Here is a 7,962-nt window from a genome sequence, read left to right as displayed (position 1 = left end):
TCCATAAGCAGTACATTTCTTTCTGTTTTGAAGGGAATGTTGTGTGTTTGTATGCTTTGCTGTCTTGCTTCTTTTGAACAATATATTTGTGAGATTCAGTCATGGTAGTGTAATAAAAGTTTACTTGTTTTCATTGCTTTATAGTATTTCACTGTATAGATACACCACAGTTTATCTGTCTTTCAGTGAAGGAACATTTGGATTGTTTCCAGTTTTTGAACATTAGAATATTCCTGTGAAGGCTGGGGATTTTGCAGGTTCTGCCACCTGCCTCACAAGCGCAAGGACCAGAGTTCAATCTCCAGTACCAAAAAAAAAAAAAAAGAATATTCCTGTGAGCATTGCTAGTATACATATACACGAATTTCTCTAGGGCAGTGATGGCAAGCCTTTTAGAGCTTTCAATGATGATAAATAGAAAAAAAGTTTTGTTTCTTCCTTTTTAATCTGAATGCCTTTAATTTCTTTTTCCTTCCATATCACTAGCCTCCAGTACATTGTTGACTACAAGTGAGAAAAGATATCCTTGATATTTTCCTGATCTAGGGAGGAAATCATTCCTACTATTACCATTGTAGGCAGACACTATAGAATTAGGAAGGAGAGGACAGAGATTTGAGAAGTATTTAAGAATTAGAATAAACAGGATTTAGGAACTAATTGTATATTATTTATACCAGGATACAATTTATATGTTTGTGAGTAATAAGATTCTGACATTTAAAAAAAGATTCTGCCATTATTTTTATGGCATTTTTAGGGTGAAATTAAACATAAAATTCTTTTATGGGAGCATTAACTTTTTCTAAATTTTAATTTTTGTTAGTACATATTTGCAGTAATAATGATTACATTCATTATGTGTTGTTGATACATATATATAATATATCTTAAATGTTTTTCATCTTCTTTTCCTCCCCTTCATATTCTCACCTTCTGTTTCTTGGTCCCCTTCCCATTTGCAAAAGATCTGTCTCCTTTCTATTATGTCTTATTTTGTTCTTGGGGTTCTCATACAAGAGAAGCCATGCCATATTTAAGCTTGTGTGTGATTTATTGCAATGAACATTATGGCCTCAAAGTAGATTAACTTTATAGTAGAGGGTTTAGTTTTTAGTTACTAATTTTGGGTCAGTGTTAATATTCACTGATGTTACATTTTTTAGTTTTTCCTCCCTGTGGTTAAAATTTAATATGTGGCATGAAGTAAGGAACAATGTTTTACCGTTTTGTCGGTTGAGGAATTTGAAAATAGTTAAATGCTCTTGATCACTGTGTTAGAGGCATCCAAGTCTCCTTAAGACAGTGCTTTATAAATCTTTGACTTAAATATTATCCTAAAATAGTATCAGATGGGCTATAGAAGACATGACATCTTTTTTTTAAAATCCCCCTCAGGAAAGGAGCTATGTTTAAATGTTATATGTATTATATAGAACTTATTTTTGTTCTTTTATTTCACATTCCACTCATATGCATTTTAGTTTTTTTTTATTTTAGGGGTTATTCTGGTCCAGTCCTCTGTGTTCCTAAAGACTTTAACTAGGCCAACTTGCAAGTGACATAAAAATAATGCCTGAAATTAGAGTTTTATTTAGCCACCTATTGAGAGATAGGAAGTAGATCATAACAATGGTGGTAGTCACTATAATGTTCCTATTAATATGTTAGTGTCTATAGCAGGCATTTTTCACTGGGTGTCTCTAACTGACCTCGTAGGCTGGGCTTTGGAAAACAGAGAAATCATTTAAATGAAGTATAGCTAGAACCATTTGTCTTTAGAAACTTGTTCCCATGGAAAGAGTCCTTAGAAGCTATACAGATCTGAATCCAAACCCTACTTCATACCTTTCATAAGCTTAGGCAAATTAATTCATTTTTGAAATTTATTTAAAAATACCTATTTTTTTCTCAATACAAAATAATACAGTGTTGCAGAAAAATTGGAAACCAGGAAGGCCCAAAAAAGAAGATAAAAATGGCCCATAATTCTCCATTCAGACAAAAATCCCTGGCCTTATGGAGCTGCATTCTAGGGATAATCTTTAAATGTTCTCTGATAGAAACTGGCTGAGTATGTTCCAGTTTATCCCCAGCTTGGACTCTATAGCGGATAGAAAAAGAGCAGCGGAGAAGCATGCAGTCTCTGCTGTCCAGGTCTTAGCTGTGTTCCTCAGTTATGTGACCATAGTAACTTCTTCAAGCTTCAACATTCTTATGTAGCGGTGGTTCCCAACCTTTCTGGCAGCAGGGACTAGTTTCGTGGAAGAGTTTTTACACAGCTGAGGGGGGTTAGTTTCTTTCAGTCGGTGGTACATTTGCTGTGCGCAGTTACTTTCCTCAGCACTAGCGTGGTCACCTGAGCTCCACCTGAGGTCACTGGGCATTAGAGTCTCATGGGGGGGTCCCTTTAGATCTCTTGGTTGTGCAGTTGATGGTAGGATTTGTACTTGAAGGGAGGCCGAGCTTGGGTGTGATGTGAATGACAGGGAGTGGCTGTCATTCAGAGGAAGCTCCCGCTGCGTATTGTGCACCTTTGCAGTGCACCCAGTTTCTAACAGGAACTGTCTGTAGCAGGGGCTTGGGGACCAGGTTATGTAGTACCTACTTCATAGAGTTTTTCTGAAGATTAAGTTAGGTGCGACAAATCTAGTACTTTGGGCTGAATATGGCACGTTGTAAGTGCTTGACAAATGTAGCTGTTACTGTTTTTACAGTACTGGAGATTGAGCTCAGGATGTAGCACTGAGCTATGTCTTAGCCCTTGTTATTTTAGTTTGAGACAGTCTTGCTGCATTGCCTAGGCTGGCCTCAAACTTGAGCTCTTCTTGCCTCAGCCTCCTTAGTAGTTGAGATTTATAGGCACAAATCACTGGATTTGGTGTTAGTACTACTACTATTTTTGTGTGCTGATGTGGGAAGCTTTCTGTGGTATATTGTAAAGTGTATACTGTAAGGTATCAAGGAAAAATAGGAATTATCTTATGTATGCACTCATGTATAAATATCTTTTTCTGGAAGCATATTCAGGAAAATATGAAGTGATATCTTTGAGAAATAAGAGTGGGATTGGAAATAGAAAAAATATTTTCCTTCTATCTTGAGTTCCCTTTCTGTGGAGCTCTGAGTTTTTAATGCCATTGCACGTAGTCTTTTTATGTTTTTTGTTTTAAAATATTTTTTCCTTCTTTAAATCACAGTTTTATTTTTGTGGCTTTTTTCTCCATAGTGAAACGCATGAAAGTGGAGAGAGTTGATAAAGACATAAATAGTTATTTTTTTGGGAGGAAGGAAAGTGTTTTCATATCACAATTAGTAGCATAAATAACTGCAGAATTTTGACTTTTTTTGGTACAGGGGATCAAACTTGGGTTCTTGGGCTTGCAAGACAGGCAGTGGAACTACTGAGCAACATCCCCGGCCCCCTGACCTAGTCTTTTTACTTTTAATAGCTTCTTAGAAGTAAAAAAGACTGTTTTGCTTTTTTCTGTGAGCAGAACTAGGATCAAGAAAAATTGTGTTCAGAAGTAATTCATGACAAAGGCATTTGACTAATATCAGGACTTACATTTATTCATTATATTTCTTAATTACATTGTTGGGACCATAGTGTGGTTAAGAGATCTTTGTTTTTGGAAGATTTCCTCATTCCCTTTCCATAAAGTCTTCATAGGATGTCAGAGGTATCAGTGTAAATACATCCCTTGTCTGGGTTGCAGGTATTTTATTTTATTTGGTATCTGGGATCAAACTCAGGACACTGTGCTTACGAGGCAGCCTGTGGCACCACTAAATCCCTGGCCTGGTTGCAGGTATTTTTATTGTTGTTATAGCTCAGTTTGTGAAGTTTTTTGTTGCATTATTACACCTTATTTTCAAATTATTACTCTTGAAAGCTCTTTTGGAACATTATGTCATCTAGAAATGAGGATTATATTTTTGTTTGTTATTAAACAATCTCTGAAGTAACTATATTTCAGTTAGCTTCTCATTTTAACACCTGAAATCATCAGTTAATTGTGTGATGGCTAGTTGGCAAGATTTTCTTCTCAGGTATTTATGGAGTAATGTCATGTCTCAGTAATTAATGACATCTTGAATCTGATAAAATATGAAATATGGCAGTTTGCTGTTCACAGTTTTGCCTCAGAAACTCTGTAATGCTGAGATAGTAGGTGGAGTTGAGTTGCATTGAGGTAGATATAGAATATTTGTTCTAGGTTTCTCTCATTTTAAAGGGTTTTTATTTTGTATTCTCTCCCTCTCCCTTCCCCCTTTTCCTCCCCCTTTCTCCCCCTCTCACTATTAAGTTTAGGCTGGTCTTGAATTTACCAGGTGGCACTAGATACCCTCGAACTCATGGCAATCCTCCTGCCTCAGCCTCCCAAGTTCTGGGACTACAGGCATGAACCACCACATCTGGCTTTTGTATTCTCATCTCAGTTTTGACAAAAGGGTCAGAATGTGTGAGGACTTAAAATTTAAATGAGTAGCCAGGCGTGGTGTCTCACGCCTGTAATCCCAGCACTCTGTAATCCCAACACTCTGGGAGGCTGAGGCAGGAGGATCACTGTGAGTTCGAGACCAGCCTGGACTACATAGTGAGTTCCAGGGCAGTCTCAACTACATAGTGAGACCCTGTCTCAAAAAACCAAAAACAAACAAACAAAAAAAACCTTAAACGAATACTCAGGTTAAATACAATTCATTAAGAGGCCTAACAGAGCCCTCAACTGAGTAGAATGATCACGTCTTTTTACAAAGAGGTTTTACAGAATTTGCCCTTTGCTTCTCAATCTGTCCTCCTCAGAGATTTCATTCCCTGCCCAGTTTTCAACTCTAACCTGTAACTGTTTCCTGTTTCTCTTCTCTTTCTCCCACGTCTGTTCCAGTTAATACGGAGTGTGTGTGTGTGTGTGTTCAGTAGGCTTTTTTGGTGAGCACATTTAGGTTTACAGAAAAATGAGTGGAAGTGACAGTTCCAAAATCCCCCCTCCCCTTCCTTGTTTCCTGTTATTAACATCTTGCCTTAGTTTGGTACATTTGTTATGATTGACGGACCAATTTTCATATACATTGTTACTAACTAAAGCCCAAGATTACGTTAGGGTTTACTGTGTATGTGGACCATTTTATATGTTTTGAGAAATTTATAATGGCATATAACCACCATTACATTATTATACAGAATAATTTCACTGCTCTAAACATCTGTATCCTACTTAGTCCTTGTTCCTTTCTCCCACCCCCCACCTTTGACAACCACTACTCTTATTTTCTGTAGTTTTCCCTTTGCCAGTACTGTATGTCATATAGCTAGAAACATTTACCTTTAAGTAAATGTAGTATATAACCTTTTCAGTTTTGCTCCTTCACTTAGCAATAGTTTTATGTGGCTTGTTTAGCTTTTTTTTTTAAGTCACCAAATAATATTTATTCCTTCACTCATTGAAGGACAGCTTCATGCTTCTAAGTTTGGGCAATTATGAATAATGATTTAGGCTGGGTGTGGTGGTGCATATCTATAATCCCAGCATTTGGGAGGCTGAGGCAGGAGGATTAAGGTAAGTAGGAGGCCAACCTGGACTGCATACTGTGTTCAAGGTTAGCCTGCACTACATACAAGACTTTGTCTTAAACTAAGAAAAAAAAATCTAAAACATCTCAAGTCACCTGTTTAAAAAAAGTTGAGCTAATTGAGTATCTTGAACCTTAAAGAGTCTTTTACTGTTGAATCAAAAATTCCTAATTGCATATTCACCTCATAATAACAGGCAGTAAATGTGTGTGGAATGATTGAAAGTGAAAGAAGGAAGACTATTGAAGAGGAAGTAAAGCGAAGATTACATACTGAGTCTGGGTAATTTTTGAGAAATGAGATTTTTTGAAGCTAAACTGGGAATTCTGATGGGGACCAAAGTGTTCAGAGCTTTAAATTCAACCATTAACTTGAGAACAGCACAGAACTGTCGGTCAAGGTGCCTGAGAAATCAGGCCTTTAGGTCTGTATCAAAATGGTGGAAAGAGTTTTCTCCTTTGGAGTTACAGAAGACGAATTTTACAAAAAGAGATGCGATCATCATGGGTGGTTATCGACATGAGGAACATAATTACACAAAATCTACAGATAGTGGTCTTTAGTTTGCATTTGTGAGTTAATATCATCGGCCTAACAAAACTTACTGCTAGGCTATGCAGTTTGTCCATTTGCAGGATCATGGCTTACTGAATAGTTTGACTTATAGTTTTGTGGCAAATGAGTGATATAGAGATTAATGATCTGTAAGTCCATTTGAATACCTAAAATATTTTTTGTTTAGAAATGCTATTTCTTTAAGTAAATTTGGAATACTGGTATGACCCTAGAGGTCAACAACTACTTGAAATCTTGGGACTTGTAAACTCTTAATTGAAGTTTAATTTGAACTGTAACTGATTTTTCAGTGAAAGATTTATCTGCTAAGTTATGGTAATGCCTTTGTGGTTCCTCAAGTTGTCCACAAGTTCAGTAGCAGTGTGTATTTATTTATATTCACAAGATATAAACATCTATAGAGCTCACCGGAAATGTGCAAAAAATAAATAAGAAGGAGGAAAATGCAAGCCAGGTTGGTTAATATTCTAAGTTTTTAAAGAAGTGTGGTATTTTTAGCTGTGATGATCCAAGAAGTTTGCATGACAATATTGGCATTTGAGTTTTTAGCCTTTAAAATTAGTTAAGATTGGGTTGATTAGTATGGGAGGGAAACAGCATTCTGGGGAGCAGTTCATGTTCATTCACAGGAATTTGGAAAAGGACATGAAAGGCTGGAGAGGTAAATTAGAGTCAAATTATGGAAAGCTGTGTTAGTGCTGGGGCATGACGGCATTTTTTATTAAGTAGAGAATAGCTTTCTGGGGGATGAATGAGGATCTAGTAGTATTAGAAAGAAGACTTTTTTCTTCCTGTTGTATGTATGTTGATTTGTTTATAAAGTATATTGGAATTAATTTTATATTTTTAAAATACATGTATATTAACATATACATCTTTTTATAGCTACTAGCTTTTTCATAAACAAAGTATATTCCCTACAGTGCCATGTTAAGAGAAGCCTTACATGAATTGGCTATAACTTTTTATCCTGTGTCAGCATTACAGACATGTTTCAATGTAATTATAAGCCAGAAAAATATTTCTTGACTACTTTATGAATTTTTATTCTTATTAGTACTTTATTTTTAAAATGAAGCTTTACTATACTTAAGTTTTAAATGTGTTTGATTAAATATTTTTAAAATGTAGATAATGTATTTGCTTTTTTTTGTTATAGAACTGTGGCAGCTGAAGTCAGGAAGCAGATCTCTGGACAATACAGTGGTTCTCCTCAATTGCTCAAAAACCTCAACATTGTTGGCAATATTTCCCATCACACCGCAGTAAGTAGCATATTCAAACTGTGGTATGTCATAGGTGCATGACTGACTAGGCAGTGAAACAGTAGGAAGAGAAGAGCCAGTAAATTAAATGTTGTCACGAGTCTTACAACCTTACTTGTTGCCGTCTCACTCTTGAAATCTGATTAGGAAAAAGGTATTAGGATTTTATTATAAAAGTGTTGGTTTCCTAGTTAGTGCTAAAGCTTTATATTCAGGATTTAATCAAATCTGAAATTGTATATTTAGAACTTTTAAGACCCAAGATGATTCCGAATCTATGTGAAAATAAAAGAATCTAGGGGAGATGGGAAGCTAATAGGTTGGATATGATTAAAATATACACATGTATACCATATCGAAACCCAATGTTTTATAAAATTAATAGGCACTAATAAAAATGTATTATAAATATTTTGTATTTAGCTATAAAAAGGCACTAATTATAGAAGAAACATGCTATGCCAGGGAAATGACAGTTTGCTTTACCTACATTGACTTGTTTATAATTTTGTCTTTCTAAAAATTTTTTTTTTTTTTTTTTTT

At 35.6% G+C, this 7,962-nt stretch overlaps 1 protein-coding gene across 7 annotated transcripts in view; it reads left to right on the top strand.

Moving 5' to 3' along the window:
- Positions 1-7,305: 7,305 nt before the first annotated feature.
- Dock7 (dedicator of cytokinesis 7) overlaps positions 7,306-7,962 on the top strand; it is a 172,219-nt gene continuing 171,562 nt past the window's right edge. For all 7 annotated transcript variants that reach the window (XM_010605047.2, XM_010605046.2, XM_010605045.2 and 4 more), the window contains exon 1: positions 7,306-7,419. The gene's annotated coding sequence lies outside the window, so the exon portion shown is untranslated. The remainder of the gene's footprint in view (positions 7,420-7,962) is intronic.

Source organism: Fukomys damarensis, unplaced genomic scaffold (genome assembly GCF_012274545.1).
Source record: "Fukomys damarensis isolate Sample0158 unplaced genomic scaffold, DMR_v1.0_HiC HiC_scaffold_33, whole genome shotgun sequence".
NCBI classification, from domain to species: domain Eukaryota; kingdom Metazoa; phylum Chordata; class Mammalia; order Rodentia; family Bathyergidae; genus Fukomys; species Fukomys damarensis.
Note: the sequence above shows the minus strand (reverse complement) of the source record. Positions and strands in the feature narration are given on the sequence as shown.